Here is a 13,066-nt window from a genome sequence, read left to right as displayed (position 1 = left end):
GATTAGATACAAAGAGAAAAATGCCCCACGCGCCGTTAGGCGCGCGGCACCTAGAGCGGAGGCCCTGAGTGGATCGGGGTGGGCCTGGGTGTCACCCCGGAGAAGGCTGTAAGGATATGCAGATGAGCTGCAAGTCCTCCACAGCACCTGAAAGGCAGCCGGTGGTAGAGGTGGGTACCTCTCAGCTGAGGAAAGGCTTACCAGGGGTTAGGCCGAAGCCAGCATTCCTCCCCCTGAGGGTCGCCTGATCCTAGCCAAAAAGCACCTGGAAACTCTGTGCACTTCAAACTAGAACCTCACACAGAAAGAATTCAATACCATGGTTCAACGAAGAACTGAAAAAACTCAAAACACAAGTTAGAAGATTAGAACGTGCGTGGAACAAAAAGAAAGTCGACTCCACATTGAATGCTTGGAAACAACTTCGAAGAAAATATAAATACACCATAAGACAAACCAAAAGACTATATTACAAAACTGAAATTGGACCAAGGACACACATAAACTCTTCCAACTAGTGAATAAACTATTAGACACCACACCAGTCACCAATAATAGTAAAGACATACCAGGAGCCGACAACCTCGCAAAATACTTCAAGGAGAAAATCATACAATTGCGAGCCAAAATACCTGTCAACCCCATCGAATACGCTATACTCTTAGACTGTCTAGACCCAGACCCTGGAGCATACCCAGTAGATAGAACTTGGACTGACTTTGAGATACTATCGGAGGATCTCATCACACAAACGCTTAAAAGATTCGCCAAATCTCATTGTAAACTGGACATATGCCCAAACAACCTTATGACAATGGCACCTCAACAATTCATAACAGACCTAAAGAACCACGTGAACTTTATGCTACAAAATGGAATCTTCCCAAAGGAGAAAGGAAACATTCTACTCACCCCCATACCCAAAGATGCAAAGAAAAATGCTAGCGAACTAACCAACTATAGACCAGTAGCATCCATTCCCTTAATAACCAAAATAACAGAAGGGATGGTGACCAAACAACTCACAAACTATCTATACAAGTTCTCAATACTACACGACTCCCAGTCAGGTTTTCGTTCTAACCACAGTACTGAAACAGTACTAGTCACGCTCATGACGAAATTCAAACAAATGATAGCAACCGGCAAGAACATACTACTTTTACAATTCGACATGTCTAGCGCCTTTGACATGGTCGATCATGGAATTCTACTGCATATCCTCGAATACTTTGGTATTGGAGGCAACGTTCTCAATTGGTTCAAGGGGTTCCTAACCACACGCTCATATCAAGTGACATCAAATTCGAGTACATCAGCCACACGGACACCTGAATGCGGAGTTCCACAGGGATCCCCCCTTTCACCGACCTTATTCAACCTAATGATGATACCCTTGGCCAAACTACTATCAAACCAAAACCTCAACCCATACATATACGCTGATGACATAACGATCTACATCCCATTTAAGCAAGACTTAAAAGAAATTTCCAATGACATCAACCAAAGTCTACATATCATGCACTCATGGGCAGATGCATTTCAGCTGAAACTTAACGCTGAAAAAAACCCAGTGCCTAATACTCACCTCTCAACATAACACGAACAAATTTACCACCATCAACACACCAAAACTGAACCTACCAATTTCAGAAACCCTGAAAATTCTTGGAGTTACCATTGATCGACACCTAACACTTGAAAATCACGCGAAAAACACAACCAAAAAGATGTTCCAATCAATGTGGAAATTAAAAAGGGTAAGACCATTCTTCCCAAGGACAGTCTTCCGTAATCTGGTACAATCATTGGTACTCAGTCATCTAGACTACTGCAATGCACTTTACACCGGCTGCAAAGAGCAAATACTCAAAAAACTCCAGACTGCCCAGAACACTGCAGCTAGACTCATATTCGGAAAAACCAAAATATGAAAGTGCTAAACCCCTACGAGAGAAGCTACACTAGCTCCCACTCAAAGAACGCATCGCGTTCAAGGTATGCACCCTAGTTCACAAAATCATCCATGGCGATGCTCCAGTCTACATGTCAAACCTGATAGACTTACCACCCAGAAATGCCAAAAAATCATCTCGCACATTCCTTAATCTTCATTTCCCCAACTGCAAAGGCTTAAAATACAAACTAATGCACGCATCAACCTTTTCCTGTATGAGCACACAATTCTGGAACGCGCTGCCGCACAACCTAAAAACGATCTATGAACTAGCCAGCTTCCGCAAACTATTGAAGACCCATCTCTTCAACAAGAGATCAAGACATGTGAAATTCCCCACATGCATCTAGAACTGTTTTATAATGTTATATCGCTACTATGCTTTATCATTAGCACGTAACCCAAAATCTTTCTGTAAAACCAAATGTCCATACCGTCCTACCTCCACTATTCATGATGTATTGTAAGCCACATTGAGCCTGCAAAGAGGTGGGAAAATGTGGGATACAAATGCAACAAATAAATAAAATAAATAAATATACTTATCATTGGAAATGCAAAATCATCATGTCACATAGCATATTTCATTGGGGTTACAGGTTCATCAAATTATACCATTTTTACTTAACATCAGCAAAGTCATTCTGGTTTGCAAAATCATCTTCCCAGTAAGCGTATTTCTGTTTCTCCACCCACCTGCTTCCGTGGTTAACACAGATTAACAGAAATTTCCCCTTAGATAAGCAAAGTTATAAACCACTAGTAAAACAGGCCCGTTTCGAACAGAAATAAAACGGGCGCTAGCAAGATTCCAGGGCCCCCTCCCTCCCTCTCTCTCTCCTCCAAGTTCCAGGCCCCCTCCCCTCCAAGTTCCATGCCTCCCTCCCTCCCTCTGAGTTTCATGCCCCCTTACCTGCCTCCCTCCCTCCCTGTCCTCCGAGTTCCAGGCACCCCTCCCCTTCGAATTCCAGGACCCCCTCCCCCCTCCGAGTTCCAGGACCCCCTCTCCCCCACCCCCATTTGAGGACCCCCCTTCGAGTTCCAGGATCCCCCTCCCCTTCGAGTTCCAGGACCCACCCATTTCAGTTCCAGGATCCCCTCCCCTCCGAGTTCCATGCCCCCTACCTACCTCCCTCCCTGTCCTCCGAGTTCCAGGCATCCCTCCTCTTCGAGTTCCAGGACCCCCTCCCCCCTTCCCTTCGAATTCCAGGACCCCCTCCCCCCTCCGAGTTCCAGGACTCCCTCTCCCCCACCCCCGTTTGAGGACCCCCCTTCGAGTTCCAGGATCCCCTCCCCTTCGAGTTCCACGCCCCCGTGCCTCCCTCCCTCTCTCTCTTTGTCCTCCGAGTGGAAGCATGACCTGTCCTCCAGCTGCCCCTCGCCTTGCCATGATTTGGGATTCTGCCAGGTACTTGTGACCTGGATTGGCCACTGTTGGAAGCAGGATACTGGGCTAGATGGACCACTGGACTGACCAGTATGGTTACTCTTCTGTATGACTGAAACGGGTCTAGACAAAAACGTCTAACTTTTAGTCCCAGACGTTTTTGCTTTGTTCCATTATGGCAGAAAAAGGTCCAAGTTTTTGGAATGCCCAGATCACACCCCCAACACGGCCTCTGCTGTTCCTTTTCTTCCATGTTTGTTTCTGCCTCCTCACTAAAAAAAAAAAAGAGAACCATAGAATTTGTTTAAAAGAGAAACAGACAAGCACAGGGAAGTGTGTTTTTGCTGTGTCCTATTGTGGATTAAAAACTGGTTAAAAGATAGAAAACAGGGGTCACGTGATGCGCGGCTAGAGAGCGGGTGTCGTTGCGCTGAGCTCCTGCCTCTCCCGCGCCGTTTTTACAATTAAAACCTTTACCCTCGCCGCTCTACACAGCGGTAAAATACACCGCCGGCGATCTAAAAGACCGGGGCTTCGCTGAGAAGTGTAGCGGAGTCGTAGTGGAGCGCGATGACCGCGAAACCGGTGAAGAAAGACGGCACGCGAACCCGCACAGCAGAGGCAAAGATGGCGGACAGAGAAGAAGACGGCCCGAAGTCAGTCAGCTCTGCGTGGGCGGCGGAGGTGGCAGCGGAAGTCTCTGCCATGCTGGGATCGTCGGTAGATACAAAACTCCAAAAGATAACAGAACAATTAGGAGGTATCGATAATAAGCTGGAGACCATCCAATCAGAGTTTTCCCACTACAAACAGCGGCTCTCCGATGTAGAGGACCAGGTACAACAACAGGAGAAAATGCAAACTGACTTGAAAAGCAAGGTGGACAAGCTGGAGAGTAAGCTGGAAGACCTGGAGAACAGAGCTCGCAGGAGTAACATCCGAATGGTAGGCCTGCCTGAAACGATTAAAGATTTAGAGTTGAAAGATTTCTTGGAGACCTGGCTACCAAAAACTCTGCAATTACAATCGCTAGCGGGGCCCTTAAGAGTGGAACGTGCTCATCGGCTGGGACCTGGAAACCCGAAAGATCCACGCCCCCGAATTGTTATTTTCAAGGTCCTCAATTTTGCTCATAAGCAGGAGATATTTAGAGCCTTTCGGAGGGCAGGAGTTGTACAATATGATAATCACACTGTGCGCTGTTTCCAGGACTTCTCGGCGGGTGTTTCCACGCAACGGAGAGCATTTCGTGAGGTGTGTCAACAGCTATTTGCCAAAAAAATTCAATTTGCTTTGCTCTACCCGGCCCGTTTAAAGATCTGGCACAAGGGGAAACAGTTCATATTCACCTCGGCAGCAGAGGCCATGCAGTTTGTGAAGAGGGACCTGGTAGCTGAAGAACCAGCGTGAAGGAGCACGGGTAGAGACTTTGCAGATACATTGCAACTGGTGCTTCTTGGAGACAATAGTGGAGCTTACAGATCAGGAGGACGTGGACGAAGTCTGAAAATTGATAGCTCAGAGAGCGGTAGCTGACCCAGGAACCGGAAGTTGCTGAAATGGTCTAATTATACCTGTTACCACTGTTTAAATTGTTGATTGTTTGTTTGATTGGGACCAAGGGCTGAAATGTGGTAAATGTTTAATTATTGAGTTTATTGGGGGAGGAAGTAGATTATTATGATAATGGTCTCTGGGGATTTTGTAATATAAATATGGATTAATTAGGTGTGATAGAAGTACAAGGAAGGCGGAGCTAAGATGTAAAGATGGTTCATGATAAAAGGGTAATACTTGGGGAGGGAATGGAAGGGGGCGGGAGGGGGGGAGCTCGCGTGATCCTAGACCACGGTAAAACTGTGGAGCGGTTCTAGGGAGGGGAAGGGGGGAAGGGGGATAGGGAAGGGTAGGAGGCCTATGACAAGAGTGTATTTGCCGGGCCGGAGTTATGGGGGATTGAAGAGGGAAGCCCCATGGGCTGGGGGGGATTCTCTCGTTTTGTTCACAAATATAACTTTTTATGTGTTAATATTTGACTTTTGGTACACTGGGGTCACTTAAAATTGTCTCTTGGAACGTGGGGGGAGTTTCATCCCCCATAAAGAGGACGAAAGTGATCCAGGCGCTGAAGCGGCAGAAAGTAGATATTGCCCTGCTGCAGGAGACGCATCTATCATCAAAGGAACATATAAAGTTTAAGACAGACTGGGTAGGTTCATTGTTAGAGGCCCCAGCAGTGGGGAGGAAGGCTGGGGTGTTAATTCTCTTCAGGAAAGGTTTACAAATCAAGACTATATCTACAATAAAGAGTTCGGAGGGGCGATATATTGTGGCCTCAATGGAAGTTGAAGGTCAAAATCTGGTGCTCTGTAATGTGTATGCCCCAAATGTGTTTGACAAAAAATTTTTTCAGGGGTTAATTACTCAGTTAACTAAGTTTAAAGGGGGAAACTTTATAGTGGGAGGCGATTTCAACCTCGTGGTTGATCCCCTGCTTGATAGATCTGGTTCTGGTGCTGGGAGTTCGGGAGGGGGTGCCCGGGCCTTGACTTTGCTTTGTGAAGCACTAGACTTAGTGGATGCGTGGCGTGTCTTACATCCGTCAGACAAAGATTTCACCCATCTCTCCAGAGCTCATGCGTCACAGTCTCGAATTGATTATTTATTTGTCTTGAGCTCTCTTTTTTCACAGATAGCACAGGCAGAGATTGGTCCTTATGCAGTCTCGGACCATGCTTTGATCTGGCTGAGATGGGTGGGGCTCATAAAGGGGGGTGGTATGCGTCTCTGGAGATATCCCTTAGAATTGGTGGGGGATCAGAAATTTCAGGCATTCTTACAGGAGAGGATGGCGGATTATGCATTTCACAATGATAGACATAGGCAGCAGCCGCCCTTATTTTGGGAAGCACAAAAAGCTGTATTGCGGGGGGACATTATTTCCTACTGTGCTCGAGCTAGGAAGATTCGGGACAAGGCGATTTTGCGTCTAGACTTGCAGATTCGCAACTATAGGAGGCAATATGGCCGACATGCTACTGATGAGAATAGGACACTACTCTTGGGCGCACAAAAAGAACTGAATGAACTACTACACCAGAGGGCAGTAAAAACCCAATTTTATTATAAATATAAATTATTTCAATATGGTAATAAGGCCGGGAAGTTGTTGGCAAATATGGTGCGAGGCAGGAGTGGAGTTTCTAGAGTTCTACAGTTGAAGGCCTTAAACGGGCAGATGCTGAGAACAGATCAGGAAATAGCGGACTGTTTTGGCCAGTTTTATGAGGCTCTTTATGCTAAGCCGGAAGATGAGGGGCTGAGCGCAGAAATGTTTTTAGATTCTGTAGAGTTACCTAAACTGTCTCCCCGGCAGGTGCAAGGGCTGAATGGCCCAATTGTGGAAGGCGATCTTATGCTAGCATTGCAACAAAGTGCATCTCATAAAACGCCGGGTCCAGATGGCTATCGAATGGAATTTTACAAGCAATTTTATGAAAACATTAAAGACCCGCTTCTGGCACTGTTCAATTTTATGGTGGAGGAGAGAATTATTCCGGACACGATGAAAGAAGCCCAGATTGTAGTTATCCCGAAGGCCGGTAAGAACGTAACAGACCCTGGATCGTATAGGCCAATTTCTCTTCTCAATGCAGATGTCAAGTTGTACGCTAAAATATTGGCAAATAGGTTGGCCAGGGTGCTTCCAGATCTGGTAGAGGAGGCTCAAGTAGGATTCGTGAAAGGGAGAACAGCGGTTCGGAATATCCGTGCCATATTGGCCTCCCTGGAGACAGTGAAATATCAACGTTTGGCTTCTCTGTTAATCAGCTTTGATGCAGAGAAAGCTTTTGACATGGTGAGGTGGCCCTTCTTGTTTGAGACGTTGAAGCAATATGGTATTCAGGGGTCCTTTTTAGATGCCATTAGGGTGCTATATTTGGAGCCTTCAGCTTATGTCTGGGTAAATGGGGTGCGCTCCCGTTCATTTAATATCTTTCGAGGTACACGGCAAGGTTGTCCGCTTTCTCCCTTATTATTTGTCCTGTCCCTAGATCCCCTGGTTAGAGCAATACAAACCCATCCAGAGATAAAAGGGGTACCGATAGGACTTTCGCAATTTTTATTGTCTGCCTTTGCGGATGACCTGCTGGTACACCTGACACAGCCCCTAAAGTCACTCCCGGCTCTGTTAGAACTTTTTCAAGAATTTGGTGACTATGCAGGATTTAAGCTTAATTACACAAAATCTTTGGCATTGGCCTCTCAAGAGGAGCAGAAAAGGGAATGGGGACGGACCTTTCCTCTTAAGTGGGCGCAGGAATCTTTTTGCTATTTGGGAATTTGGTTGTCCATGAATTCATTAGATATATATCGCCTAAATGTCAACAGACTGATAGGTGCAACGGAGGTGCGCTTGAATAGCTGGGTGACCCTGCCCCTCACATTATATGGCCGCATTCAGTTGTTTCGGATGGTAGAGTTCCCCAGATGGCTGTATTGTTTGAGATTACTCCCCGTCCTCATACGTCAACGAGACCTTAAATTACTATATCGTTTGTTTAGACGGTATTGCTGGGGAAGGAAAAGGCTAAGTTGCCATTACCCTTGTTGATGGGTCATTGGAAAGAGGGGGGGCTAGGGTTACCAGATTTGAGACGTTATAATAGGGCATGTTTACTGAGGTATTTTGGGGATTGGTTTTTTGACCGAGAAGATTACACGCCTAAAGAAATAGAAGGACAGTTCTTTGCCCCTTGTCATTTCTACTTTCTATTACAGGCACCTAGAGCTTTCGTTCCAGAGCATTTGAGGAATAGCTTGTTGCTGGCATCTTTGCGAACCCTTTGGAAAGATCTGATGGGCATTTGGGGTTTGCAGACAGAAACGTCGGACATGTTGCCAATTGGTGGGAATTTATGTTTCATGCCTGGGATAGATAATAGGACATTTCGAACTTGGGGGCAGTTAGGCATTAGCCGTTTGGAACATCTTTTGAATGAGCAGGGGACGTTGTTAAGCTTGGGAGCTTTGGGTATCGGTTATGCTATGAACAATATATTTGCCTATAGTCAGGTAACACATTATGTGAGGTCCTTAGATCCGGAGGCTTTAAGATCCAGGCATTGCCACAAGGTGAGACAGTTTTTGGAAGGAGGGGGAACTGCTCGGCTTTCGGTCTCAAGGTTGTACCAGCTGTTGGGGAAACTGCCGCTTATGAAGGATAGAGAGTTGATAAGAATGCGCTGGGCTCGAGATTTAGCAAGACCAGGACTGTCCTTAGACTTTGATAAAATGACATCTCGGATACCGGAAATGACAGGCAATGCGGGTCTCCGTGAATGCCAGTACCGAATTCTTCACAGAGCATACCTTACAAAAACTCAGCTTTTTAAGATGGGAGGAGTAGAAAATCCTTTGTGTGAGAAGTGTGGGAGGCTACCAGGATCTTTAATCCATTGTTTGTGGGAGTGTTACCAGGTACAGCATTTTTGGAAGGCGGTCTTGCGTTATTTGTCTTTGTTGCTAGGTTCAAAAATTGTATGTTCACCGGTAGGAATACTGCTGGACAAGTATGAGATCTTTGCCTTGCAGGGTACGTCTGGGAAGCATTTGGTTCGTAAAGCCTGCTTGGTTGGTAAGCGACTGCTTCTCAGTCAGTGGGTGGGTAGTTCTCTCCCGGATTTCTGGCACTGGAGAAACAGATTCCATGAGCTGATGCTTTTTGAGCGCCGGGGTGTAAGGGGCTCTTCTAGGAGGAGGAAATCATTTTTGGGCATTTGGGGCCCATACATTCAGTCACTACATACAAGAGGTAGAAGTATGGTGCTCAATTCCCTTTGATTCTGGGAGGTGGGAACAGATTGTATGTTAACTTTTGGAGGTCTCCTTAGTTTGGGAGGGTAGGGGTGGGAAGGAAGAGGAGGTAGATAGTAAGGGGAGAGGGGTGGGGGTAGGATAGTAATAGGGGTAATAAAGGGATGGATGTGCTTCTCCTGCTCGGTGGCCAATAAAATGTTGCTTTGCTGAATCATAATACAGGGTGGGGTGGAGTTGGAGCTTAATGTAGCAGGGTAGTACCAAATAATGCCTAAAGTGTTTGGTTTACTATTCATACTTTTTGGGAATGTTGCCAAACAATACATATGTAGTAATTGGGTATATAGGTATATTGGCTGTTGTAATACACTGTATTTCCAAAGGTACAAGAATGGGTCTACCCATAAGTAAGAGGGGGGAGGGAAGGAATTTAGATACAATATCAATAAATACCCCACAATATGAGTATAAGTTGAATTCACCATTTATTTTACTGCTCATTTAACAATACAAAAAAAGTAAATATTTTGGTTACAGTGACATGGTTGGAGAGGAGGGGGGGGGGAAAGGATTAAATATAGAAGAGAGGGTAGGGGTAGGTTGTTCGGGGATAAAAGATGAAAATGATTTGACGTTTGAAGAAGGATCGATAGTTGTCTGTTGTACTAGTAATGTTACTTGTTGAAACACTATGAATGTATATCTCACATAATACGTCAATAAACAGATTTAAAGTAAAATATCAAAAAAAAAAAAAAAAAAAAAGATAGAAAACAGAGATTAGGGTTAAATGGTCAGTATTCTCAATGGAGAAGGGTAGTTAGTGGGGTTCCCCAGGGGTCTGTGCTGGGACCGCTGCTTTTTAACATATTTATAGATGACCTAGAGATGGGAGTAACTAGTGAGGTAATTAAATTTGCTGATGACACAAAGTTATTCAAAGTTGTTAAATTGCGGGAGGATTGTGAAAAATTACAAGAGGACCTTACGAGACTGGGAGACTGGGCGTCTAAATGGCAGATGACGTTTAATGTCAGCAAGTGCAAGGTGATGCATGTGGGAAAAAAGAACCCGAATTATAGCTACGTCATGCAAGGTTCCACGCTAGGAGTCACGGACCAAGAAAGGGATCTAGGTGTCGTCGTTGATGATACGTTGAAATCTTCTGCTCAGTGTGCTGCTGCGGCTAAGAAAGCAAATAGAATGTTAGGTATTATTAGGAAAGGAATGGAAAACAAAAGTGAGGACGTTATTATGCCTTCATATTGGTCCATGGTGCAACCGCACCTCAAATACTGTGTTCAATTCTGGTTGCCGCATCTCAAAAAAGATATAGTGGGATTAGAAAAGGTGCAGAGAAGGGCTATGAAAATGATAAAGGGGATGGGAAAGGCTAAAGCGGCTAGGGCTCTTCAGCTTGGAGAAAAGGTGGCTGACGGGAGATATGATAGAGGTCTATAAAATAATGAGGGCAGATGAATCAAACTACAAATCTTTGAAGACATTTCTCGTCAACATAGCCTACAAAAACAATCCTTGATGAATCATACTACTCCGTACATCACCCAAACGCTCTAAAACCCTTCGACACGACCTTACCCATTACCTTCTAATCAATTCCTCTTGTACTTCCAATTTATTACCGACTGTATCTAATACTATGTAATGATCATACCAAATTAACACCCTGTAAGCCACATTGAGCCTGAACTGTGTGTTTTTGATTCAACATGTGATGCACAAAAGAGTTCTGCGAGCAGCCAAAGGAAATCACATGCAAATGAATGCCAAACAAGCTGATTAGTATTTAGATGTGCATTCCATCAGATGAACAGCTGTTTACGAGTGATGCACCGCTAGGGCTGTCTACCTTTAACGAGCAACATTTACCAGGAGATCTGGAGCAGCAGTAAGCACTCTTGTGTTGATATGTCGGGATCAACTGCAGCCCTTCCTGAAGTCTGTCAGCGCCTCCCCTGATTTAAGCTCCCCATAAAATCAGCCTTTTCAACAGTATTTTGAAAAACTGGAGCCGTCAGCCGCCCTCCTCCCTCTTTCTCCTGCGGGCTCCTGTGACATCCTGCCCAGAAGGACCACTGCTGTCCATGTACACATGGCTTTCATACACGCAGCTTGTATGTGTGTATGAAAACCGTAGCTTAGCAATAGGCTGTTCTGTACATGCTCAGCTGACCGATTGGATTCCCTCCTACCAGGCTGCTTGCTGTTTTTTACAAGCAGCTCATTTACATGCGATTTGCTTTATGTATCGCTCTGTATTTCCAGCTTGGTAATTTTTACAGAGGTGGAAATACCAGGCGGTACATTCCGGGGACCTTTGTGCATCTCCCTGTAAGTGGAGTGGACCGGGTAGACGTGAATCACTTGTTTACTCTTTCCAAAAATACTAGGACTAGGGGGCACGCAATGAAGGTACTAAGTAGTAAATTTTAAACAAATCAGAGAACATTTTTCTTCACTCAATGTGTAATTAAACTCTGGAATTTGTTGCAAGACAATGTGGTAAAAGCAGTTAGCATAGCGGGGTTTAAAAAAGGTTTGGCTAGTGTCTTAAAAGAAAAGTCTATAAGCCATTATTAAGATGGACTTGGGGAAAATCCACTGCTTATTTCTAGGATAAGCACCATAAAATCTGTTTTAGTCTTGGGATCTTGTCTGGTACTTGTGACCTGAATTGGCCACTGTTGAAAACAGGATGCTGGGCTTGACGTACCTTCTGTCTGTCCCGGTATGGCAGTACTTATGTTCTTCTAAGAGGGAGAGAGGAAGGAAAATGTAAAGAGATGTCAGGAAGTTGAAAGTGAGAGTCTGGTAAAGCAGAAGGAGCAGCTGTTGTGTGAGGTGAGGAGAATCAGGAAGAAGAGCGTGGCACTGCATCCCCTGCTGCCCACCTCCTGCCAGTGTGAGGGGAGGAGAATGAGGAAGAAGAGCCTGAGGGGCTACAGCAGGGAATGGATTGAGCAGTGCCAGGCTCATTTCTTCTTGTGTGTGTGTGGCATTGCCAGTCTCCTACCTGCTCCATCCTCCTGCCCTTCTCCAGCTCCAGTCCAGGCTCCTGTGTGAATGTCTCCTGGGCTGCAGGGATGGGTTTCTCTGGATGCCAGTGATCAGCTTCTTTACCACTTGCTTCTGCAGCAGGAAGTCTGTGGGTTGAACAAAGGAAGAAAGACTGAGACTGAGAGACCTCCCTCCAGCCCTGTGCAGGGTTTGCAATATGAGACTGGGGCTGGGCTAATGTTGTGTTATTTCATAATTCATTTACAGAGGCAGCCAGTAAGATCCTGGCATAGAAATAGAAGAGGCCATTGAACTGAGCTGCACATTTTCACCCCTGAGTGGCTCAGTGTCCCCATAATTAAAAAAAAAAGAAGAAGAAAACGTCAGTTTGAGTAGGACAGAGTGAGTGTGTCACACTGCACTTTGGGAGCTATATTCCTTCCTTGGAAGGATTACTGTGTGAGAGTGTCAGAGTGCATTCTGGGAGTTGTAGTCCTGTCTAGGAGAGATTACTACATGAATGTCACAGAGCACTCTGCTATCTGTAGTCCTTCCTAGAAGGGATAACTGTTTGGGAGTGTCACAGTGCAATCTGGAAGCTGTAGTCCTTAGCAAGTATTACTGTGTATCACAGTGCACTGGGAGCTGTAGTCCTCATTGAGTGGGAGTGCCACAGTGCACTCTGGGAGCTGAAGTCCTTGGAGGAATTACTGTGTGGGAGTGTCACACTGCACTTTGGGAGCTATATTCCTTCCTAGGAAGGATTACTGTGTGAGAGTGTCAGAGTGCATTCTGGGAGTTGTAGTCCTTTCTAGGAGAGATTACTACATGAGTGTCACAGTGCACTCTGGTATCTGTAGTCCTTCCTAGAAGGGATTACT

The 13,066-nt window shown here is 45.4% G+C and overlaps 1 long non-coding RNA gene across 1 annotated transcript in view; it reads right to left on the bottom strand.

Moving 5' to 3' along the window:
- Positions 1–13,066, bottom strand: part of LOC115460010 — a 32,351-nt gene that overhangs the window by 6,748 nt on the left and 12,537 nt on the right. The window contains exon 2 of the long non-coding RNA XR_003940355.1: positions 12,202–12,331. This is a non-coding gene — a long non-coding RNA (uncharacterized LOC115460010). The remainder of the gene's footprint in view (positions 1–12,201; positions 12,332–13,066) is intronic.

This window comes from Microcaecilia unicolor, chromosome 1, assembly GCF_901765095.1.
Source record: "Microcaecilia unicolor chromosome 1, aMicUni1.1, whole genome shotgun sequence".
Taxonomy (NCBI): Eukaryota; Metazoa; Chordata; class Amphibia; order Gymnophiona; family Siphonopidae; genus Microcaecilia; species Microcaecilia unicolor.
The sequence above is the reverse complement of the archived record's forward strand: the minus strand, read 5'-3'. Positions and strand labels throughout refer to the sequence as shown.